Below are 27,844 nucleotides of genomic sequence, written 5' to 3'. Positions count from 1 at the left end.
TTTTGTACATAGAAATGTTTTCGATAATAGGCTTCCTTTCAAAGCAAGAAATAGTTGAGCGAACAACTTCGTTTGAAACCTGAAAACAGCTAAACGTTAAATCAAAATTCCCATTAATATATATAAAAATATCACATCTTTTAAAGCTAAATGGCTCGGCTAATGAGGATAAGCGTAAAAACTCGAGAGAATATTTCATATTAACTAAATAATTCCGTATTTCCAGATCCTGGCAAAGAGATTTTAAACTGAATCTGAATTTCGTGAATTCAGACAACTTGATTATATAATCCGAACGAAGATTAAGAAACTATTGTTCCATAATTTAATTTACAAAACACAGAAACTTCGTGGTGTCTTCCCTCAACGATTCGGTCTTTAAGGTTCACCAATCGATCGATCGAGAAACGCACGTATGCGTTACAAAGTCGCCGCCTCTCGGCACGTTCCTCATCACATTGTTGTCGTGACAAATTTTTTAACGCGCACGAGAAGAGTCACGACATTTAATTTCGTTTGAAGTCGCATAGCGATAACCGGTGATTCATCACCGATGTATCTCAGCTGGAAATTTATTGAGTCCAATTTCGCCTCGTTTCTTTCGTGTCCGCGAAATATTTCAGCCGCTCGAAAGATCAGTCATGCACGAGCTTTAAAAGACAGCAAAGACTATTTCAAAGATGTTGTCGAACCAAGCTGAAATATTCACAAGTGAATAATAAATACACCTATTTAGAAATAATAAGACATCTACTTCCATGTAAGATGCGATTATCGAAGATCTTATAACAAAAATAAACTTTGTCCGTCTGTAATTTCTGTTCAAAATATAACACAGAATACATTGGCAGCGCCAAGTACCGGCAGACCATTCTATTTATCGTAATATTTACATATTAATTAATTAGAACTAAATATACTAAATTTCGTATCATTTAGTAGTATCTTCGTGCGATTGTAAAAATTGGATATTATGAGAATGAAAAAGAATGAAAAAAAGGAACGCTTCATCGGGAAATAAGAGTATGTGGCAATATTTAGTATAACCACTGTAAGTATCGAAATCCTTTCACGAGCCACTGTACTTATTACGTAGCTCGATAATTGAAACAGTTGCATATTAATTAGATTCCGCGTATTTATTTTAAAGAGCGAAGCAATGAACACACTCGTAAAGGACAAATATTACGGAAATATGGAAGAGTCAGAAAACAATTCCCGATAAAGCAAACTGCAATAAGATTTATCCTTGATAAAACAAATGAAATTTTGATAAAGTACACGCAGCGGCACGGTTCAGGGAATATAAGAGGATTAATGGAAACGAATTAACCGTTCTGTATACATTGTTCCCGAAAAGTTAGTATTTGAAATGGAACCCGCGGCCATTGAACCATAAATATCGAAAAAAATCCCACGGAAAGCGGATGAGCGTGTACATCGCATTTCGGTTTATTTTAAAAAGCCGCATTGAAATTGCTACGAAAGATTAAAAGTATCCACTTTATTTACCTCGTGTGCTTTGAAATCAATCGAATTATTGGCTTTGAATTAGAGGCTCAAATTTTCTCTGTCTCTCTCTCTCTCACACACACACACGCACGCACACGCACGCATTTTTCAGACATGAAAACCGATCTCAGATCGAGATCGAATAAGTGTAAGGGTAGAAAATTTGCATGGAAATAAAAACACGTGTAAGTAATATCGATATCATTCTTGATTAATGAATAATTGCAGAATATATACATACATACATAGGAATAACTTTTCTGGAAGTTAGTTTTCTTACTAATTTTTCTCATTCTACTAAGGAAAGCTACGTTCATTTTATCATTAAAACAGTCCACATTTCGTAGAATAGAATTTTCTCCGTGTGTTATAAAATTAACTAATTAGTTATTCAAATACAGTAACATGCGAGAAACATGGTTACACCTTAATATCACATTACGTTTAAATGCCAACACAAACCACAACAGGATATTCACAAATGGATTAATATTAATTATACTTAAATAATAGTGCCATTTAAGTAGTGTAAACAATCTGTTCAAGCTTATTTTAATTGGAATATTCTCCCATTTGAAAACTACAAATGATAAGTCACATTTATTGTCAACTTTTACATACTGTTGCGTTAAGCATCATGTTTATGAAAATTTTCAAATTAAAAATTATAAGTTTATAAAAAATTTTCTTACACGATACGATCAGTAAAACAAATAAAGTTTCACAAGTACATTTTACAAATTATGCAAAATAATTACAAATTATAAAAAAAATGTTAAATAATTATGCAAAAAATACTGACTAAACTCTGTTTATTAATTTTTGATCAATTGCTACTTTCATTACCAATATTAGTAATAATATTAATTTCGTTGTCAATTGACAATAGTTAAATCACAGGTCGTAGAATACTCTTGTAGAATTCTCTCTTACAAACATATGTATTATCTAAAAAAAGATTTAACGGACACGAAGAATTCGTGGAAGAATCTTTCCGCAATAAGAAATCTTTTCACGCCGCGAAACGTACACAATTTTACACGGTGTAATTCTGAGATATCGTTTGGTGAATCGCGCGAGAGCGGAATACAGATTGGAGTTGGTGTATCGTTGCTCGTGAATCAGGGCGACGAACATGGATTTGTCAATACCGATAATTTCGACGTGACGGACCACCCTGCGCGCTTGAAACGGAAATGCCAGCATCTCAGAGGATTTCCAACTGTAGTAACGCACGTCGCGTCGGTACAGAAATGTCGACTATTTTCGGACGACGAAACTGCGCGACGCAGAAATGCCGACGAAAACGATGAAGATGACGATGGACGCTCGAAATCGGCCACCCAACTGGCGCGTTCTAATGGCCTCAATGATGGAAGAAGCGAGACGAATAAAGCAGTACTCGAGAAACTTCAAACTCAAATTACGAGAAAGTCCGTAAACAATAACAATTGATTTTTACAAAAATCAAACAAATAAACCACGTCCATCCATAATATGTACCACCATTGAAGTCACTTAAGGAAAGTTTTTCTTCTTTAATATATAACTTTCATCAAATATCATGATTTTCTCTCATACGAAGATAAGGTTATTCGATTATCTCAGAAGTTGCACTAATCAAGGTTCTATTGTAATTTATTTGTAACAAAAATGGAATAACGTGTAAAGGAGATATAAAATCTTTAAATAAAATGAATTATTATACCCAAGAGCTTGGTTATCCTGTAATATAAACGCAATGCTCCGTAGCATATTTTATTCCTACGCTAACAACAAATCGAGCAATCCTTGCGTTGAAGTTTTCTTCACGTAGCGAACCGGTTGCTTTATTTGGAGCTCATTCGTATAAATTTTAAAGGCTCACCGTAAAGTCTTGTTGCGCGAACGAGTTCTTTCGTCGTAAAGATAAATTCTCGGTCGAACAATGTCTGAAACAGCAGCAGGCAAGTTTCGTGGCAGGTAACACGCGCTATATAACGCGTGAAAGAGACGCGAAGAAACGCACCCGTGGGAAGTAGAGGAAGAAAGGGGCGGGGGGATGAAATCGATCGTGGGAGCGGATTAAACTCAGCGTGGCATCGTAAAAATGTGCTTCTCCACTTTATACATACTTTAGTCCTGCACGCGGCATCTCTCACGCATTTACTGTCCTTACACCGCTTTCGGTAATGCAACCATAAATAACAAAACAGCTACCCTCGCACGAAAACATTGCGCTTCTCGATCCACCCTACGATGGTATCACAGCACGGGGCACCCTTTTCTTCGCAGCTGCTTCCACGATGGCCGATCGAATGATCCGTCAACATCTATGTGACTGATATATCGATTTACGAGCAATGCACGTTCGCGCTAACGCGATTTATTACCTTTAATTAACAAGGTTTGTTAAGTTCGCCGAAAACATCGTTTAAGGACGCGAGAAAAATTAATCGCGTTCGTCCTGTGTTTCTACTTTCTGTTGAGGAAATGCAAATTTTCTCTTTTTCAAGGTCCCTTTAAAGCTCTCAAGATTTCAAGGTCTTAAGGTCTCAGAGTTTCATGGTTTCAAGGTCTAATTGCCTCAAAAAGGAAATTTCAGTTTTATAAGGAGTTTTACATCCTTTTCCTAAGGTTCTCTGACCCATACTCGAGTCTATCGTATACTCATGCTTCACGATTGCTGTTAACATTATAGCAAAAGAAAAGACGCAATTTTTTAGTGAAATTTAATTTAAAAAAGAGATGTAGTTGAAATTTAATTTAAGCAAACCGTTCCTAAGGATCTGATCGGAGTTTTCTAATAGCGTCAGGACCGAGAGTTACCAAACATCATGGAAACAAGTCCGACAACGGTTGACAAGGTTGGGAAATTTGTAGAGGCGTGGCCTTAATTAAAAGAATCTTCATTTACACAAGTTCGAGTGTCGATCACCGTGTTTAATTACACGCTACTTTCTTTTTCATTTAAACTTCCCACTGGGAATTAGGGAAATTTATGTCCGCCCTCATTAACATTTATTAACGTATCCCGGGAGAAACAGGATAATCGTAAATAATTATAAAATGATTAAATGTGACCGAGTTTGATTCACGTACGATGTGCTAGCAAGATACATTTTTCATTATGATACAGACGATTATGGCGAACGTGCAAGTTCGAATAAGTACGAGACCCAGATCTATAATACTTATCGCTGTTTGTGATACCTATCATGATGTATTAAAGCAATTCATTTCTAATCACGATCTTCCGAGTCCTAAATATAATTTCTTCTTTTTAATTATTAGATTATACACTCTTGCTCAAATGTTCTGCAACGTTTTATATTTTTTCAATAAAATTGGCATACTTGGCGTAGACCGATTAGCGTAAATTTTATTGCTGGAATTACCAACCTCCAATATTTACTTAGATATGTTATACATAATTTTCTTCAAATTTTGAAACAGATTTAATGACTGTCCTAATATTTTTTAGAGGAAGCTATAGTAACGGAACACTTGCTGACCTACAATTGCCTATTCGTTCGCAATGCTATTTTAAGTAGGGAAGATAGCAAAGGAGAAGTAAAAATTCTGTTTTATCGCAAACGATTTAAAACCACGTAGAACGTTGTACGCGATTGAACACGGTGACGGGTTCGAAAAACGTAAAACGAAACGCTGTTCCACGAAATCCAGTGAAACACGATATTATTCGCGGGGCGAGTTACACGAGAAGGATACGATTTCGAAGTAGAAACTGCAGTGGTAACCCCTTCAGGGATAAGGACACATGTTCTCAAGTGTTTTTGCGCTCTACTGCCTCTGTCGAGAGTACGAAGAAAGAGAGAGAAAGAGAAGTCGATAGCGGGGTCGGTCGTTGGAATAATAAACTCGATCGTTTTCACCCTTGTCGGAACATCCGGTCACGCAGTTGTAGCGAAGAGTACTTTAAGGCGGCGTGGCTTTCGATTATAAGCCAGTCACGTTTCGAAAAGAAAGCTCCGTACAAACATCGCTTGTCGACGCTGACAGATATACTCGTAGTGTCAACGACGTGACGAGCTGCTTCTCACACAGTCACCACCGGCTGCTTACATCTCTACCTATCACACGTGTATTTACCCTGGATCAAGATTGAAACCTAAAAAGCACATACCCATTTTCCGAATCGTCTAAAGAAGATGGTAGTTCATGTCCTTAACGCTTTGAAGGTTTCTTCTTAGGATTTAGTAAAACGATGTTCACCGTTTTTGTAACTTAAACTGGAATCTCTTTGTATTGCTTTTTCAACGATTTGAAAATTCCTTTTACGATTTTTTTCCACAGGAAAATCGACAATTAAAGGTCTTAGCTGTAGTCGTACATATAATCGTACATATAATAATAACTCTGTAATCAATTTCCCAGAAATTTCAATAAGGAAATCGCTGTAAGACTGTAGATGTTTCTGCATTTATGAAAAATTTAGAGGTGTAAACATTCACAGAATTCAAATAATATATAAAAATATATAAAGTCTTTTATTTTAGTTTTTATTCATTATTCTCCATCCACATACTGTATTTATATATATTATGTTATATTATATATTATATATATATTATGTATTTATATATATTTATATTATAATTATATATATTATAACTATACATATATTATAATTATGTTATATATATATATAAATCAATATATAAAATATTCAAATTCTGTATACAGTACTCGTTATAATGATTGGTGAGTGAAACACGCACCTACTTGGATTTCACTTCTTTCATTGTGTCCATAAAAGAATAAATTTGCATAAGCATCCGCAATCTACAAATTACCATTAAAGATGATTCACGCATTAAAATCAAAGGAGTCACCAACGATACGAACTGTGGTTAATAAAATTCATTGTTCGTCCTTATAGAGGAAACTGCTGACCGGACGTTTGTTGAGTGTGTGTCGATGGAAAGTCAAAGGGTCAAGGTGGAAGGTCTCCATGAATAATTTAATCGAAGAAACTTCGGCCTAAGATAAAGGCGGAACTCGAAAGAAACCAGTATAAGGCGGCGTGTTCAAAGCTATCGTTCATTAATTTGCGGAAACTTGGTCAGTTAAGAAGCCGAACATTCAACAGATACACGGGTCAGATATGTTAAAGTAGGCATTGTCAAAGAGCTAACGTTATTCCACGGCGAACAAACGACAATGTTATCGTTCTGTGTACAGAGTAAATGGCCGGATTCGATATAAATACCGATACGAAACGGCAGCCTGTTACTAATTTATTGCCAAGCTTCATGCAGATTTCTTGTCTCGCCTCCTTGTCTCTCAAGCTATGCCAAGGTTTCGATTCACTTTTCTTCTGTTACTTCTTTAGTTCTCTCACGACGTGAATGGCGGTATTGTCCACCACTATCTACGACTCTGACTGAAATCAAAATAAAGAAAGCAAGATTTGTGACGATGGTGCGAGTAAATTCATCGATCTTCAGCTGCAAGTGGATTTCTTATCCGTTTAGATTGTAATTTCGTACGCTTTTGTCTGTATTGCGTATCATTAACAATGAAGAATAATTGCTGTGAAATTGTATTTATTTCGAAACTTTCGTAAGTGCTAAGTAGGTTAAGTCCATAAAAATTAACAGCCAAACCAATGAAACTACTAAATAATAATCTTATTGGGTATGTCTGATTAACACGTCCATCTCTACTGACGCACATGCTGCGTCGACTCCGTTATCTTACATATTTTGCATTGAGACTTTAATCGTGCATAATTTCTACAAAATATCGTAAACTTAATCGAAGTAATTTCCATATTATATAATATACTGTCTCAACGATTATTTTACACTTCAAAGAAACAATATTTTATACGTATCGATCTAATACTTAAAACAAAGGACCCACTAATAAAGAAACAATCGAGAAGCACGACAATTGTTTTGAATAGAATGTTATTAACGTTATCAACATTTTACGAACGATAAAGTTTAATGAATCGAATGGATATAATCGGAGATGAGTCAGGAGGTGAAGCAGAGAAGAAAGGGTAAAAGTGAAACGGGTATAGATACACATGTGTTCTGGTTTCGAATAGTTTTACCTTTAGCTAGGTTGGGCGCAGTTATTACCAGGCCATTGCATTTTACGACAACGATCGATCGAAAATATATACGTATATATATTTGAAACGCACCGCTGATTGGCATTTTAAATTTTTCAGTCCATTTGGTATCTGGCTCCAGCCAGAAGTTTACAACGTAAAAGTGTATTTTCACCTTTACAGCTGTCTGCTTTTTGCATGAATGCTCGACTTCTTTCCAATGCATCGTTAGACTACCTCCATTGCAATTTTTTCTTTTCCAAATACATATTCTGATTCACGTTATTTTTGGAGCAATCTACATTCTTCGATAGAAAGGGGAATTTCTTTGAATTAAATTACATGCGGATATAAATAAATATCAATCCGTAAGATTACTGCAACGAAATATAAGTTAAATTCACTTTTCTCATAGAAAAACTTTATTAATAAAATTATTAATATTTTTCATTTCACCTAATTATACATCATTTTTATATAATTTATATAATTTTAATAAAATTATCAATTATAAATCTAAATTAATTATTTAACTCTTTCACGTTCTTCCAGCCATTTCGTACCCCAATTGTATTTTTCAAACAAAATGTAAAAAAAATTGTTATTCTCGGGAATAATTTTTCGTGCACATTTTACGGTACAATCGTCTATTTCTACGAATTCCTGCATGTCCTTGCATTATTTTTAAATATTTGATTTTATAGTGTCTCTATATCGCCAATTAATATCTCTCGAATAAAGCGTATACAGAAAAACAGAAGGGAGAAAAAGATTCAAAACTTGATCAAATTTCTCTCCAACGAATATCTCTCTCTTTATGTCATTAATATGATCATATCCGCTAGCAAATGAATGCCGTTTTGAAATCCGTGTCGACTTCTCGCTAACCCTCGCTCGTCGCCGTTGAAAGGCATCGTTTTCAAGATTAAAATTTCGCGAATCCACCAGCGCGAGAATAACTTCGCGGTGTGTTTACCTTTCACGAAGAGTATCGGCGCGCGAATAACGAGCGAGTTTCCGGCGCCACGGTCGAACGTTCGCAATGAGTGACACCGATTCGATGGGAACACACTCAATGGAATCTACGTTGCTTTGTACCCTGATTTTTGAAAAATTTTTAGAAATCTTCTCTCTCTTTTTCATCACATTAATTTTTCTACATTGATTTCTCCATGGCGACATCTGTATATTAGCTCGGTTATATTTATTTCCTTACTCTTTACACAATCTTTTTAAATTAAATTCTTTATATTAACTCCCTTAAATTAACGTTACAACGCGCTTCTTCGTAATGGTGAAGTATCGTATTGGTATTATGTGCAGTTGTTTATATCCATTTGATTTAACTAAATGATAAAATAAGACACAATAAGTTGATATAGAATGAGAACTTGATCCGTATTCATAGGATGTGATTCTAAACATCGAAGATCGAAGATTTGAACAATTCGTTTATGTTAATTCAGATGTCGGCGCATCAAATTCGAAACTCAAAGAAACGATATTTTAATGTAATAAAAATAAATGCATCGATACAGGAGTTAACGCGTGGTAACGCGTATTTACGCGAAAGTACAACTACGTAGGAATATTGTACATGGAATATAAAACTACGTGTACGTGAACGTGATTATGTATGTTGGTCCCTGTCGTGATTCTATCTTAATGTTAGCAGAAAGGAAATCCCCTGAAACCTTTGCGTCATCTTCCGCATCGGAAATCCATGACACTTGTGCGGTGCCGCGTGTTTATGCAAAACGGTTTCGCGGAATGGCTCACTCGAACCGCCGAAGGGAGGAGAACGGTAGGAAAAACCGAGGAATACCGATGATTCCGGGAAGAAACACGAAATGCACTGTGGCGAACGACAAAGACGGAACAAGCTCGTTCGATATTGCTTGCCGAGACATCGGCTCCATTAGCGAGATATCCAGGCAAGTTAGGAGAAGTCGTTAAACATTCGAGCTCTCGTATCGAAGATCGGTAACACGTCTTTCTATCGCTCTACGTGACCAGTTCTATGTGAATTTTATTGCTTTACACGATATTCCTGTTTCAGAATATTGATATATCGTTTTACGTTATGTTATATCTTATAGTATGTCATATATGTTAGCATAATATTAACACATTGTTCTCAAATAGCGTCGGGAAGATTATCAAGTATCAAGGAACGAAATTTCAATCGCAACGAAGGCTACGCAACTTCGAACCAACAGACAACACGTTAACCATCGAAGTAACAAAAAATTAATTGAGATATTCAAAAACTAAATTTAAAACTGCACCCTAAATTATTTGCTTTCACTAGATCGCTTCAAAATCTCGATTGTAATATCGCGCGTTACATTTCTCGTAATTATGTAAATGCTTCCGACGTGAGGTGGCTAATTCGGATTCGCGCTACAGAGGCGTAAAACGTGGAACCAGAGAGCGTGAAATGTAGGGTCCGCGAATAAATAACACGTCAAACGCGGACAACATTTTTTATCGCAACACCAATCACACAATGGCGTCGGGCACTCGATCATCGAGCAACGTCGGCATTCACGAATTTTCGGAACGTTACGCGCCCGATAGAAAGCGGGCAGAATCGAGTTTGCGGGATGGCACAGCAGCCACCAACCGCGTCCGCCATCATCGTCGTCGTGATAGAGGCTGCGTGCACACGCCGCTTGTGTTTTCGTCTCCCCTGTCGAACACCGGCGGCGGCTACTGTATTTACATGTTGCACACAGAGACGGCAAACAAGCGTGGCGCTGATTTAAATAATGTATCGTCAAACAGTGTCCTGGCGAGGTGCGATGTCGTCCCTCTCTTTTATTACCGATCCAAGCCTGTCTGAACCTACCGGGCCAAGGGCTTCCAGTAACATGTAATTATTCTTCACTATTTCGTGGTCAGTTACTAACCATTCATGAAATTCATCAAAAACAGCAGCTTCTTTCAATGAAAAAGTTAATGCAGTTAAATAAATGAAAGATATAGATGGATAGATTCGACTTGTTATATTTCGATCAATTAGAACCAATCAAAGAATGTTACTTTAATAAACAAGACAAATTAGCATCACGTTATAAATCTCCCATGTGGCATTTGTACATATTCATTTGTTTATACATATATATATATATATATAGTATGCGAATGGGATACGTTAAGTCAAAATTATATCCAGAAACTATATAAATCGATACCAAATCGTACAATAGAAGTAATAGAAAATAAAGGGGAATGTACCCATTATAAAATAAATATATACGTTTGATAAGTAATTATTGTTAGTTACAATTTATGTTGATTATTATTTTCTTATTGTACATGTGCTATCATTTCGTTCTTAAAATAAAACAATTTTTTTTTTGTTACACGCTAAACCTCATAATATTTTTAATTATTTTCAACGAACCGCATATACGTTACAGACGAAAAACTCTACACGCGTCATTGAGAAATTAAAGATAGCACATCTGGCTATTTTGGCGAGGAGTGTATATATTTGTATTACACATATAGCGGCATACGAGTCAGCGGACAGTTTGAATCGGGAGAGATTCATATTATTGTGCTTTGGAATACCAACGTTGTTTTGGTTTGCTAGGTTCAAAGGTAAACAAACTCCCGATAAAATATTATCGCCGTTATTTGTAATCGTCAACCGTAGTTACATTGGAACTTTTTATGATAACACCTGTCGATACAAATGGACGAACGTAGTTTCTAGGATAGTCATTATAGCGAGTCAGTTAGTCGAATAACGAGGGTATAGTTGAACAGTAGCGTTGAGCAAGTGATGATTACGACCGGTATATACTATCTCTGTACTTGTATTTACAGTGATTTTAATATACACTGACTATTACAATTTTATCTCTTTAATAAACCAACCAACGCGTTCAGTAAACCACGTCACACACACTTTTGTGTCATTCAAGCGGAGTACACGGCTCCAAACTCCCGGGAACCTTGCTTGAAGAATATTACACCACTCAAAGCTGACAAAGACGCTCAAATTTTAAGATCATCAACTCTCAACGATACCCGCGAAACGCCCTGTCCAAGAAGAAATTTTGCAAAGCACGGCAAATTCGACAAACAATAATAGCGAATCCAGAGCTATTGTGGTTGTCTTTCTTCTAGTTTCCCATGTAGAACGCGGATACACACGGTAGGATGCTGTAAAATTGGTCAGGCAAACGGAAGATGAAAGCAGGCGGTAACAATGCGGTTTCCTGAGCCAACAGTGGGGTGGATGAGAGGAAACGAGTCGAGTGAGGATGCCTGTCGGCAAAAAGAATAAGGGGCCAGAGCATCAGGGAGGGAAATTAATATGAAGTAGTGTCATTGTCTCTGGTTTCGCGTCGCCCCAATGCCGGGAACCGGCGAGGAATTGTGGTCTTCGTCCAGGACTCGGAAAGTTGGAGGGCTCCAAGATAACGGTGGATAATGACTTTTTGATTACAAGTCTCGTCGCTCGCCTGCGACTACCGGAACGTAGGGAGAAAAAGATGGAACGGGTTATGGTTATGGTGCATCGACAGCTAGATCATTCACGTTTTCAATCTTAAATATCCTATTTGTTTCTTGTCTTTTCTTTCTTCTACTGTTTCTTATAATATTTTTTTAATACTTTTTAAGGAGTATGAGAATCATTATTATCTGTCCGGGAGGGGAATTATCCGATGGGAAAGTTGTAAAGAAACGCGTAAACTTTAAATTGGTGTCCGCAATAAGCTGCAATAACTAATTAATTTATTTTGACTTACCATTCGCTACTCAACAATAATTAATGACACGCTATAACTTTTTGATCTTACATACCTGCAACAGAAATAAAGATAACTTGATTAAAATATGTATATCTATGTTATATTATACAAATTTAAATATGTACATACAAATATAACACTATCACAATTTCATATATAAATATGTGTATCCTCGTTTCTACTGTAAGAACAAAAAAATTATTTCCGAAAAAATAAACTTGCGTAAATTAAGAGTGCCCCTGCGTGTTCCTCGAATAACTAGTAAATTTTAAATCTGAACTCTGAACGCATAATCTCTGGCATTTTCATTTAAAGGAAAGAAATTTAGCTGGCGTCCTATTTGCAAATATTATATGAACTTAGCTCGTTAAATTTATTACTTAATTTCCACTAACAGCGTACTTTTCCTTCGCGTTAATATTCTCTTGCGCAGGTGAATACTGGAAATAAATTAAGAGACGAAATAAATGTTAAACATAAATTTCCTCGGGAATATAAAAATACCATAAGCGGGTAAAACAGTGAGAAATTGAGTTGTCCGTGACAAATAATTTTAAATATCGCACGAATATTACCACAAATGTTTATGAAAATTCTTTTTGTTTTAGAACTTCGAATTTAAATATAAATTTATTTGATCTTTTAAATATTATTACTAGTACTTATAAAGTATATCACCAACTAATAAAAAATAGAAGTTTTGAATTTATCGAACTTATAACACCTTTTTTCGGAAAAAACATTTCTTATGGAATTCTCAACACCAAAGATTATATGTGAAGCGTTGTAGGGCAAAGGAATTTCAAAAGAAACGTCGTGGATTTTTCTTAAGCTGGAGAAGGGAAGAGCAATGGAATTGTATCGGAGTGATATATAACCCAGAACAATACGATATATCGCGTGATATCGACTTCAAGCCTATGGTGGTGGACACGTATACAACCGATAAAGCGAGATGATCTGCTTTCTCCCATGCTTTCTTTAAAGTAACTTTCTTCGAGATCTATGTTCGATTCAGCGATAGGAAAGCTATCTGTGATTCGAAAGAAATATTGTTTCGATGAAATACTATCGATCGGATACTATTATAGATTCTATGTATTATTTGTTAGATATGTTTGCTCGTAAAAATTCTTTCATCCGTCTATACCCATATACCCGTTACATTTACGATCAATCTTGTCTCTTATTTCGATTTTATTTCAAGCAGAAACGCATCGGATCGTTAATGTAATGAATATTCAGCACATAAACGTTGGTCACTATTGAATGTGTACAGCGCTGGAGACAAAGGTTTATTGTACGCGTGGAGTTTCGTTTCAATGGCATAGCTTACACACATTCTCCTGTGTTTTAATGGTAGATTTAGAAGACACGGTTGGTTAAGTTAGAGAAAAACAAGAGCACAGTAGGGTAAAGTCGGCTGAGTTTGTTGTGTACTAAAGAATTAAAGAAGTAAGCATCTGACGCGCAACATTCAGTCGCAGTCGCTCGTTCCGACGTTTTTGATTCTTATTTATACATTTTAAATGTGTTTTTCTCTCTCCATTCCGTGCCTCTTACAATTATTCCGACATTCATTCCTTTTCCTTCGTCAACAGGGGGAAAGCGAGACGTCAGTCAAAGTGCATATTAACATTGCACCCGTGAACATGGAAAAAGAGGTGCAAGAGAAAAGGTAAGTCACGCCAGTGGCCTACCTGAAAGGTAATTTAATTTCTGGCACGATGGACATCAACGAGTCCGTTTCCAGCATGCCAGAAAATACGTACACCTTAAAAATTCATCGCGACACCTAGTCGACCCTGCGCAGTGTGGCCGGAAACGCTCGACATTTTACACGCGCCCGGAATTAATTGCTATCACCAGTGCATGGTACACGACGATTCTTTCAATGAATTCCAACTTCATCCTTCTTCCTTCAAATAAGAAACGATATTTTAGAGGTTTGTATATCGCTTGAATACGAAACACAATTAAATTATCAGCATTTACAATCGAGAAACAAGTCAAACGTGTCACGGATGACTTTAAGTTCTGTGCAGCATTAAGTATTAATCAGGTATTAATCAATTGTGAAGTAAATAGAAAAAATTAAATGAACAATACGTAGATAGAGAGAAGATAAGTAAAATAATAAAAAGGTAAAACCGATGAAACTTTTGCACTCACTCTTTCTAATTCGTCTACTTAATATTCTCTCGATTTACAGAACAATTTAATTGTCTTCGTCGAAGAGGAATGCAGGTCGAATTAAAATGAATCGTGTTACCAAGTTTCACCAACTCGTAATTTTCTACTTGTTCCCGAGCAATCGATAACGAGCAACAGCGAGCTCCTTCCTCTTCGTAGCATCGTTACACTTCTATAAAGTAAATTATTTTGCTGCGACTAATAATTTTGCTGGAGGAAAACGATAGTGATACAAAGAAACAGAAGTTAATGGCCAGCCTGACGAGAGAAGCTTTGATTTATTTTCATTTTATATTAGATCTCTCTCGGCCGTGGTGGCGAAACGAAACTTTATTACGTTCGCTCTGGTCAAATGCCGCCAGCACGCCATCATGAAGCCGACCCTATGATCTGTTGCTGGCAATTACTTTTCTTACGAGGTATGTGCTTCTTTCTCAGCCGTTTCTCTAGCTTCTCGCGCCCAGTTTTTATTCCGCGGTTTTTTTTCGGATAGTAAAGCGAAACATCCAGATGAAAAATTTTCCGACCTTTCTAAATGCGCTTTCAAGTATGCTCGTGATAATATTGAGATAGAAACGTTTCAGATTTGATAACAAAACAAAGTAGTTACTGTAAAAGTATATGGAAAGATACAGAAATTACTTTGATTAAATATACGATATTTCGTGGAATTTAAGTTTTATTGTATGAAACGACATTTGATACGCAGCAAGGTAATAATATAACGAAAATAACTTTCTTCAAAATTATAAACTGATCAGAAACATTCGAGTTTCAGCAGAACGAGCCAGCAATGGTTCGGTGTAAAGTATCAATTTACACCAGTTGATAAAATCGTGTTTAATACCAATGTGTACGATTGAAATTCCCATGGAGCAACAGTGAATCGCGAGCGTATTCTCGGATAATTTCGACAAATTTTTGTTCCGCTCGAATATGACAGTGGTGGAAATTTTTGTATCAGTACGACACCATAAATCACGAATCGCGTGCACGGTCCTTCCGTATCGACTCACGGCACGTAAACGCGGAAACAAAAATGGAGGTACGACCGATCGTTCGCCATACCGCGATCGTGTATAATAAGCTCAAATGTTATATCCCTCCGATCCCTGGGCTGCAGCTGCAGATACGTCGGTGCATTTATAGAAGTACAATGGCCGATGTATCCGGCCGATTGTCGACTATAAATATCGAGATTTATCTCGATTAACGTGCCACCACGCACACGAGTCTACGTCTGCACAAAAATGAGCCGTAACTATGTTCCTTCCACGTTCTGCGAATAATTACATCCACTACGTGTCTCGCGATTCAATTGAGATATGGTATTTTACCAGATCTGTCGTAATCGTGTGTTTCAAGTCGAGATTCGGTTGATTGACAACACACATTATACAATTTATTGAATAAAATGATAACACCATGGCGTATAGTAACCTGTTAGAATTCTTGATAGCTAAAACATATTTTCAATTCCGTTAAAAATTTTGGTATCCTAATTATATTCGCATAAAAATCCCCGGTTTAATTATTACATTCTCTACGCGTAGAGGTTAACGTTTCTCGAAATAACACAGACACACGAAACAAATCCTTTCTAAGCGCTTTCCATTTTTCCTACCCGTGGATCCAAACTGACAGGAATTTTCAGTGTTAATATTGACAATTTAATCGGCGTTCCTTCGGGTACCATAGGGAGCATTTCGGTTTTCACGGGAAGGAATATAAACGATTTTTTTTTTTTTTTTTTGTAACGGAGAGATGCGAGATTCAGCCGACGAAATAATTCGTGGCGGCTGCGAGCATTTATTTTGTTCATCGTGTGCCTCCTATATACGCGCACACGTATCGGAGGACGTAGCCGGGATAATCCCATAAAGTCAATTATTCCGTGGGGAATATTCCATTGTAGAAATATCGACGAATCATCGACAGAAACGAGTGACTCGATTTAGACTAGGGGCCGAAGCGAAAAAGAAAATTAAATTTACCCAAAATTTCTCTGGTGATCGACGCTCGCGTCGACGTGTCCAGACTCTCCACGTCGATCGAGACCAAAAGGAAAAAGTGAAATAAAACAAGAAAAAAGGTTGGAACGCGCGCGTATTCCTATCCGGGAATGTCTAATAACTACGACGGATGTCGTTTTTCAATGGTAATCCGTCGTTCATCGCTCGCCTCCTTCCAAATCGAATGCAAATTCAAGTTCGTCGAACGTGATTTCGTACTTTGCTTTCTGTCCGCGTTGTAGATCATTGACTTGAATTAATACCCATCGTCTGTCTAACTAATGGAATCGTTCCAGAAATCCAAGCTTTGATCGGTGATATTTGTTCCAAGCCTGCGACCAATTCTATTCAAATCGCGAAAATAGGAATTTTTAGATTATACTGCTAGATAGTGCAGTATAGGTTCGTTAACTCTAGAAATGATCACATAAAAAATGATGTTTATTATAAAATTATGTTTCTATTACACGTGAAATTCCAGTAAATCATCTAATCACTCTATAACGTTCGGTATAATATCTCATAATAGCAAGATAAAGTCGTAAATTTGATCGTAACGTTTTATTTCGCGCGTAATGGATATATTGATTGCTAAAAAAACTGCATATACATATGTACAATGTACGTACATTCAGCGAATGGGATTTTACGCTCTCTCTATAAATGAATTTGTTTTATAGGCGTTTACAAAATACAAAAATCAACTGCTTCTTTCGGTTTTCTTCGTTCAAATTGAATGATATAAAATATGAGTGAAGCAATTTTCATCCGCACCGAACAATCCCCGATTTTCAAAATAAACGCATCATAAAATTAAAATGGGATATTCTATAATGTATACTTACGATGAAATTTATCCGAAATAAGTGGAAAATAGTGGGTTGCAGAATATTTCAAATATTACGAAATATATTCTTTAGAGCAGAAATATATAATAACAGGTGAGCTGAATTTAAGTGAATTGTTAGAATTTTAGTATCTCTCTAAGTATAGAGAATCTGTCTAAGACTCTATTAAAATTCCCGGTCTATAATTAAAATTATATTTATTAAATGCCTCCATAATGAACATAGACGACGAAAATAGAATTTAGAATTTCAACGTAGCACATAAATTAGCGATATAAATTGTTATCATTTAATATCAACGAAAAAGATAAAGAATTAATAAAGTGATATTTTACTTTGTTTGTAGAAAATTAACATCGACCCGAATTAATATAATAATAATAGCGTGGAATCAATGTTCACAAATTCATGGTACGATATTTCCTTGTAAATCGTGCACAAATACGCGTTCTCATTAATTTGACAGCGTAAAAGGGCATCGCAATTGTCTATCAAATTGCTCGTTATCGAATATTCAGACGTTAACTAATGATACAATTCACTAACTTCCGATGTTGATTAAAGGTTGATTAAGCACAAACAATACGAGACACTTTGCTGCGTAATATGAATCAAGCTTTATTCGGAAAGGTGTACAGTGTACAAGCTATTCGACATCAAATTACACAAAATTTAACGCGATAAGCGTTCATTTTTTTCGAATTAGTAATTAAACGAAACATTCTATCGATTTAAAACGATTCCCAGCGTGAAGTATTATTTTCGAGTACTCTGTAAATATCGAGCTGTGTCGGTTTATTTTATTCGATATTCTGTTGATTATGTACATTGAAAATCAAACAGAAACGAGATGTACAGATTATAAATTTGGAGGGAATGTCTATGATTCTGACGATATCTATATAGTTTTACACGTATAGAGATATCGAATCTTTTCTTAATTTCCTACAAATTTCTGCAGATTTTAGTATCAGTGAATTCAGTGAAATTAAATATTTCTATAAAATTCTATTCTAATTCTATTCAAATACATATTTTATCAACAACTTTTTCCGGATACATTGAATTCATGGAACGGCCATAGATCCCTACGGACATACGCTACTTTGCTCAGATTTTTTAGTCACAGAGGAAGTCACGTATTCTCTGAAATTCATCGATCGAGAAACATTCCATAACAGATCCCTCGATCGTACACGTTCCAGATTGAAACGCAACGAGTAGATAACGTCTCTGGTATAAATTAGCCAGGAATTTCTGCTAGGTTTTCGACGAGTAGTATCATTTTCGCGAAAATTACTCGTCGCTGGTAGCAACCTGTCGCGTGTATTACGTACGATTTATCAGTTGCACGCAGCGCGTTCCGAACTCTCCATTTTGCTGCTCGTTAAAAGGGCCCGGCGAAGACCTCGAAAAATCCATTCATAGCAGCCGAAATATCTGGCTGCGGACGAGAGATTGCGGGGCTTTGACAATGAACGAATATCCGCGGGATGGGAGCGCTACTGTGCGCCGTTTAAATGACCACCGCCACAGAATGTCGCACTCGATGGACCAGAAACTTCATCCTCCGCAGGATTTTCAGGGGCTTCCTATTTCGTCCGGAGCTTTCGAGAACGAGAGCCAGTGATTACGCAAATTCGTGTCTCCTCGTAGTTACTATAGTATAGAATGGATGTAGATATACGTTAATGCAACTTAACAGACGATTCTCGTTGGTTCATAAATTCTTTCGCTTACCGATAAATTGTTTCGTAACGGAATGAATAGAATATTGTTAGTCTGCGGGTTTCGTATTGGATGATGTTTCATATGTGCTAGGTTTAGTGAATAACTCGTATTTCTAGATATATTTCATTGATGCTTTACTTTAATTTCCGCGATATTTCGGAAGCATTGTATTTATAAGAAATATTATATTATACTTATTACTACACTATACAAACTTTGGGTTGTTAGTCCCAAATACACTCGTATTATGTTAATTAAGTTTCCTAAATACAGAAACTTATTCTTTATCTAAATTAAAATATCACTCAGTTGTTTATTATACTGTACATTCTGATAAGAAAGGATCAAATTATGTTCATAATGAAACAGTTAAAGAAATCACAATGTCCAGCCATTAATAATAATGAAAACGAAAGAAAAGAAAACTAAAGAAGAGATTGAATCTATAAGTGAGTAATTGTTACCGGAAAGTTATGACTGTCCTCCAGTATACATATTGTTTTCGCTTGGTCAGTTCTCGTAAATATGGTGCGTGAGAAGCAAAGGGGCAGCGAATGATCCTAGTGGTAGCACATTCACCCATCCATGAAACAACGAACCTGCTATAAATCATGCAGCGTCTCTACTCGCATGTGCGCCTGGCTTACGGAATAATCTGTCCCGCGCCGCTGAAAATATCGGAGTCAAATTCACCGATAAATAATTCAGTCCCTTTCTTTTCCGGCGTTTTGTGCAGGTCGGCGTCGGAATTTCGAGAATTCGATTCGAAGTCAAAGGGACGCCGCGACAACTCCTTCGTGATTTCCTTCGTTTAACAATCGCTATTGTTCGATGAATCGATGATTCGACGGGGAAAGAAGAAACCGTGTGCTTTGCGTAACGATTCGAAGCATTTCACAGGTCAACAGACGAATATGCTAATCGTTGGACAGTGTATTCTTATGCATTTATACGGCACTTAAAGGTGCAAAAATAAACAGAATGCGTATGGTATAATATAAAGCAGAGTATTCGTTATGATTTTCGATAGCTAATATAAATTATCTTGCATATTTGTTTCCCTTTTTTTTTACGAAATGCGAATATAAATTAACGTACTATACTAAAAAATAACAACGCGCATTAAGAACACAACCGTTTAACGTGAGTATTGTTGTAAAGAGAAATTTGTAAATTATAAGATACGAGCGAAATTTCCTTTTTTATCGAAATAAAAAATATAAATTCTTCACAGTGGACGTGAAAATCATGAGAAACATACGTTGCAGAATGTAAGGAGTATCGTGGAGGAAAATTTTCGAATGTTAGATGGCGTTTGAACGCGCGAAGTTGGTGAATGTCGCGCGTGCTCTCGATCATATCTCGCAGAGTGCACGATAATTCACACGAGAGCAAGCTATTAATAATCTGCTGTGACTTGCGAGTAAAAGCCGCCTGGGACAAGAATGGATGAAGAAGAGGCTACGAGAAAGAGAGAAATATGTTGTGAAAATGGCGGACGAGACCGAGGATACTCGAGCGATGCTCATTACACTTCCGTAGTTGCCACCCGGAATCGTCGTGAGTGAATAATTATGAAAGTAAAAAGGACAATTCTCTTCATAGTTTTCACTCGAAAGTATAAATCGTAAAACCAAATATTTGTTAAATTTAACATGTTCAAGCAATTCACTGATATCAAATTGACTTTGTAAGATAGATGATTACTACTTTTCTAAAGTTTTTATTTTTAAATACACAGTGGTGACTGATTCGCATAATAAATAGTTTGACTCTCTATATAACCGAAAAACAAAGTTTCTCCAAAAAAAAAAAAAAAAAAAAACAAGACAGTGACTTTGTATACTGAAAAATCACATTTTTTATCTGTCTAAGTAATCGATTTGATTTTCCTTTGACCATGATTTTCATCTTATGCAAAACTTAGCGAGACATTTGAGAGACTTTGAAAGATTCTAGATAGTCGCGTACACTTGAAGAAACTGACATTCTTAAATATTGAAGTTAGGCACCGTAACTCAACGTTGGACAGTCACATAGGCACCTACCGACGTCATAAACAACTCAAGAAAGTTCGATTGTGAAACTTTCCTGGAAATAAGGTGGCAAGATGCTCCGACCGAGAATCCCAATATGCGTTGCGTCATACACGGCCCCCGTTGGAAAACAAACGTCACTGAACTATTAAAAGTTCCAAATCCCTAGACAGACCAGGAGCATAAATAATTTTCTGCTCGGTCGCGCCGTGATTTATCTGCAATTCTAATGTTTCGGATATGAGTAAGCTGATATCGTAGAATTTGATTCGTTTCATCGGTCAGATGGAACTGAACGATATTACGCACCTATAAAGTAATAGTATTATATCATAGAATGTAACTTTGCATTAGTAATATTATACTTCTTAATTTATAGTATATTAAAAGGAAACGAGTATTAACATTATAACGATAATTAACTTTCACAACAATTAATTAATAAGACACGATTTCATTGAGAATTCCTAAATAAAGGAATTATGTTTTCAGAAATTTGAATGACGAGGTAACTCGAATCTTTATTTGAATTTGCTTAGTAATTTTAAAATAGTGATATATCAAATTCCTACAGTTCATTGGCCTGATATAGAGATACTACGATTAAATTAGGAATATTATTTCAGTACAGGAACTCTGACATAAAAAAGCTCGTGCAATTCGATTTGTTCTTAAAAGTAGATCGAACAAGATATACATACAAAGGAGAAACCGTACGGATGAAGAAGTTAATCCGTTTCTCGAATAGTAGATTCTATTAGGTTAGACAATTTCATACCTGATCGTCGCAATTTAGAGAAACATTTAATTAGGCATTTATTCGCATTGTACCCCATATATTAAATGATATAAAACTAAGCTTGTTTAAAGAAATTTCAATATCCTAAAGAATCATAGTACGTATTAATATTGTCAGAACGATACTGGACAAACTTCATCGCTAAAATGCTAAACCACAAAGGAACATCGTATAACATACTCTAAACCCCAAACGGAAAGAAGAACAAAAGAGAATGTTTTTCGGTTTGCGTGGGTCGCGTAGCGTAGCAAACAGGCGGGTGTAATCGTGAAATACACCTAGCAGCGTAAGACAACCCGACGTGCATCTCGAATGCAGCTGAGAACGCAGATTGCAGGTGTCAGCGACTCGGTGGTCCAACAGCGAACTTTCGCCGAGCAGTATTTCATAAAACGTAGGCCACCGCAAACGAGCAACAAACATACTCGAGCTGTGGCTATGCACGCCAGTTTCACGCTCTCTGAGCAACAGCTAGTTTATTCAAATTTGATGTAATCCCTTTCCACGGAGCGTGTCAGCTTCTAATACTCGGTCCTTGTTGCAAAGAAAACTTTATGTCTAATTTTTTTATCTCTCATGAGATTCTCATGAAGGAGTGTGTATTTCAAATCCAGAAGTTTTCAACTAAAAATATTAATAAGCTACAAGATATTTATCGTAAGCATACATTTTACAAAGATCACCATTCGAGCAGACAATTATTGAATATGTTAATAAGCTACGATATTTAGTAAGAACATCTTTAGGACTGATTGTTTGTTCAAATTCACAGTTCATGTTCATTTAACAGTTTTACTAAGTGCATGTTTACAATACATATTTTGTAACTTCCATGTAAATTTACACTGTTAATGAAATTTCAAAAAGTTCCCTTTAACATACATATTATATTTACAAAAGTTTCGCATGGTAACTGTACAAATACTATCGTGAACCACTATATACGTTCATACGCGTATGCACGGAAATTTTCTTTCTCCTGTTTGGCTAACGAGCCATCAAACCATGTTCATCGAATAATAGCATGCATCGTTCTTTCCAGACATAAATCTAATATTTTTGCAAATACCGGATTTCCTTCAACTCAGCTAATGCAAAAAGTAAACGCATATCAGAAGCTTCGGGCAACACGTGAAATCTTCTCAACAGTGAAATACGTCTCCGAATGTATGGGATCTCTTTACATCGAAACCAAGGCTGAAGAGCAAAGCTGTGCAGCTCTGCATAGCTTGCAACAACGTTTTATCCCGGTAGCTCGATTTTCCGAGTCCGAGCCTGTGGACACAAGAAAAATCCCGATGTCTTCGAATACGCGATGACATTCTTTATAGCAGCCATTCGTTCGAATCGCCCCTTGTCCACTGTCTTCTGTAAACGGTCCGTGCGAACATCTTTTATGACACCATGTTGACGAAATGTGAATGAAATGCCAACGAATTGCGCGAGATTGTTACTGCGAAGCGCTGATGATCTGATTGATTGTAGAAACTTTGACGTAGAATTTTACCGACCGATTGGTTTGCCGATAAATCGATGTTTTACGATATTTCGAATCGATCTATACAGCTATTGTTATAGTCTATAAATATCTTTGACCCTAGTAAAAATTATTTTGAAAAAATATTCGATAGTGAGCTGTTCCAAATTTGTATACCTATTATAAGTCTTTGAAGTTATTGAATACATGTTCTATTTTTGTATAATGGCGTATTATATATAGAAATTTATCGAGTAATTAAGTTGCTGTTATATATGTTTTATAATTATATAAATTTGTTCATCGTCGTGGAGAAGAAACAGTTCAACTTTCCTAAAACGTAATTTTCACTAATTCGACTCAAGATTACCTAGTCCCATAACTCATCGAAGAAAAAGTCGTAATAATAACATTCTAAGATTCGAGACGAAAGTTCGCGCGAAGGAAGAGACTTTTAGAAAAATTTTAGAAAGTTTATCCGACTGATTGCTTGACTGCAAAGGCATTCTATAATGATAAAAATTCAAGAACCGACGAAAGTTTCTTTCCTTAAGCTAATCCAGAAGGGTTAAATCGAACCTATCCTTCATCATTTCGAACATAAAATATTCTAATAAGGTAAGAGAGTCAGTGACGAAGAAGGCAAAGAGGAATAAAGAACATTCGTATACAGAGTTCAAGAGGAGAGTGATGGTACGATAAATTAGCATAGACAAACCTTGCTATCCGTTCCGAATTTTCTCGAGTATCCGGAATCGGCGTTATTTATTCAACTCTCCAATATGGCCATTGTTCTCTTTCTTTCGCGTCGCTTGTCTCTCAATCTTTGCATCGATGAAATTTTCGAGCGCCGTCACAAACGTTTTTAATATTTTGAAACCACCGTGTCTTGAGTTTTGTGGCTATCGTAACGATTTCGATGTCAATTGAAACATTGATATCTTCTGGTCTAACATTGTCGTATTTTTAAATAAAAATTAAAAAATTTACATCACGTTACAAAATTACAAAAGCACGAAACTGTGTTTTTGAAAGTAATAAAAAGACGGAATATTCAAATGATTGATTAAATATTTAACAATAATAGATGTTGCATATACATATATAGATTACGTTAGAATCTATATCATAAATTTAATACGTTGCTATTGTACGATATTAGTTGGTAGAATTTGGAAAGTCGCTTGGAAGTTAACTTTGCAAAGCCCCGCAAATGTCGAAATTTATTAGCGGAATATAATTAACTACAATTCGAATTTGTGGTTTCTCGACTAACCAAACTTTTCTGTTAATTGAAGTCTTGACCGACACATCAATCAACGCTATTGTAACGTTTATTGTAACATTTTCTCCATACTTTAGAAGAAGAGAAATTTTTCAACAAAATTACACAATAACCTTCTTTCCATCATGTAATCTTCTTAATTGACAATCGATTTCTAATAAAATTGACACATTAGTCAAGTTATTTGTCAGTTATTTGATGCTATTATTTTAAACATAGGACAAAATGCTATAGAATAAAACTTTGGTAAATAAGAATTTAATTTCTGTTTCTATTTATTCCGAATTCTATACGCGATCTTCAATAGTGGATTTCACGCTAAACGTTAATTTTTGATTTATCATTAAATAAATTTAAAAGATCCGATAAATAGAGAAATTTAATATTAAACAAAATTATGATACGATGAAAGAGATCGTATCATCATTTACGAATCCTATACACCGGCTTCTGTATTCATTTCACATTAAACATGACTTCTTGATCCTGTATTAAATTGATTTAAAAATTCGTTAGTCAATAAGCTTCGATATAAAGAAAAATTTCACAATTTTACATTTCGCTATAATAAAAAAAATCGAATCATTATCTACGAAACCTTTCGTATTGGTTTCCATCTTAAATACAAGATTAGAATTCATAGTGGCTCCTGTAGGATCACGTGCGGCATTTTCGATCACATCCTTGAAAGGGACCCGAAACCACTACAGAAAAATCGAAGAGTAAAAGGCAACATCCAAATCACGAATCGAGTACGCCGGGTTTATCGGAGTATAACGTTGAATCCGATAGAAGGGTAGCCAAGATACAACAAGCGAATTTCAATCTACGGTCTTTTGTTTCCCGAATCAAAGAAGCGAAAAGCCTTTCGGACTTTCGTAGATAAGAAGGACGAGCCGATAGTGGATGAGAAAACCTCGCGAAGAATAGAAGCGGCTTGACCTTTGAGGAGGAAATAGAAAAGACCGAACTCCCAGGGCAAAAGAGTTTCGTGGATCTGTCTTTCATTCGGCACGAATCTTCTGCCACCGACATTAATTAAATTACCAATGAAATACTTGTACCCTATTGGTGGATGCCCAATATTGACCAAGTGAAACAATGCCGGATAACACGATACAATGGCCACTATAATGAATTGTATTTTTCAAATGGGCTAACTTTTTCTCTTACTACACTGTTTCAAAATGCTTTAGCCAGTACGATATTGCTATTCCTAATTTACTCAATGGAGGATTACAAATTTTAAAATGAATGAACACCTGCTTGTAACTTATGAAAAATTGGATTAAACCTGATCAACAGATGGTAAAAATATATACCGATTCAGATATTAGTATTAACTAAATTTTTATTATAATAATTGGCTATATAGAAAGCCATGATATTGAACAGTTAGAATCGAAACTCGATTCCGTAGTAACCCTCAACTAATATCATTTCATTGGAATACTTATCTGTGACATATTTTATTTTAGTAGTCGTTAATGCTCGTCCCGATAGCAATTTCGTTTAACCTACATACTATGCGTAATAGCGGAAGAACGCCATTATCATTCATAGGGTTCTCGAAATGGAAGGTTTAAAGCATTCCTAGAGATTGAAATCTTCTTGATCGATAAGAGGAAGGTCATTTGTCTTTAGGAAATATGTGTTTGGTATTCTGGGGTCGTTTCCCTGTTCGTAACGATACTGTAAGTTAAGGAGCTGCTCGACCCAGTCGAAATCGATTCTGGATTTGGTCCGCGAACGTAGAGGCCGCATTTCGCAGGGCCAATAAATAGTGAGAAAACGACCATCGGGCAAAGAGGTTCCGCATAAATAATCCCATGACTCTGACAGTCGAGTACTCAGACTGTGCATGGTGGTTCAGGAGCGTGCTCTAGCCATGACGAGTGCCATGTTTTATGGAATGTTGAACCGCATTTAAAGCCTGGCGCGACAAGTCTGTCTCGAGGGCGTTTTATGTGTTGCGAATAGTCCGGCTGTGGCTGTTCCAAGGATTAACGAGGGTTGTTTTTATCCTCTCCTACGTACTGTATTCGCGTAAGATTTTTATACCTTCGATATTTTCAAGTAGAACCATGGGATTTTATTACAATGCTGCATTTCAATGGACATTCTTATCTTTTGAGAGATTCTGTATTTCCAATTATTTATTGAGTAATTTTAATTTACTCTGCCGTGAAATATTTTGTTACAGTTCTGAATTTTAATGAAATTATTTTAAAAGTTTATTTCTTTGCCAGATGCGTTATATATTCATACATTATTTCGGTGAAAAATGTTAATTTGCTCCATTATAATACTGAATTTCATTGGAATAATTTTGGAATTCTTATTCTTTTGTGCGAAAGATATTTTCGTATTATTATAATTCTACTATATTTTATTGGAAAATACTAATAGCATTTTATCTTTATTCTACTGTGCAATATCTTATTACTTAAGATTTTTATAGCTTCGATATCTTCAAATAGAAACGTGGAATTTTATTACCACCTCTTTCATGCCTTCTATCCCTCCAACTGTGATCTTTGAATGGCATGTTTATAGGGAATATAACGTTCAACAGTTGTTCGTTTTGCGTATACTTTCGTCTCCTGTTGAGTCGTTGATGCGACGCCCCCTGATGCTAATTTATTTGGCCACCAAATGAATTCAAATCGAAATGATCGGTATCTGTTTGCAGTGACGTTTCGCTCAGTGACAAGAATGTTTTAATTACGTAGCACGCTGACAGCGTAGAGGTTGAGACCAGGTTAGTGCGGTAATTCACATGCACTTTGACTGCATTCGGCAAACATCGGGAACAAACTCGACAAGCTGGCTCCGATGTCACAGACCAACCCTTTCCCCCTTCCTCTTTCTCCCTCTCTCTCTCTCTCTCTCTCTCTCTCTCTCTCTCACTCTTCCTCTTTCTCGTTTGCTTGTGTATCGTTTTAGTCGAGCGAAACTGTTCGATATCGATCTCCCAGATGAACGCTCACAGATTTCGTTTAACCGTGGATATATTACAGATCTGTCATGCTTACAGAGTGAGTAAAAAATCTACGATATAAATATTTAAGTAACGATATGGTAGTTTATTTGATAACGAGTTGAATTTATAATACGA

This window comes from Bombus vancouverensis, chromosome 4 (assembly GCF_051014615.1).
Source record: "Bombus vancouverensis nearcticus chromosome 4, iyBomVanc1_principal, whole genome shotgun sequence".
Taxonomy (NCBI): domain Eukaryota; kingdom Metazoa; phylum Arthropoda; class Insecta; order Hymenoptera; family Apidae; genus Bombus; species Bombus vancouverensis.
The sequence above is the reverse complement of the archived record's forward strand: the minus strand, read 5'-3'. Positions refer to the sequence as shown.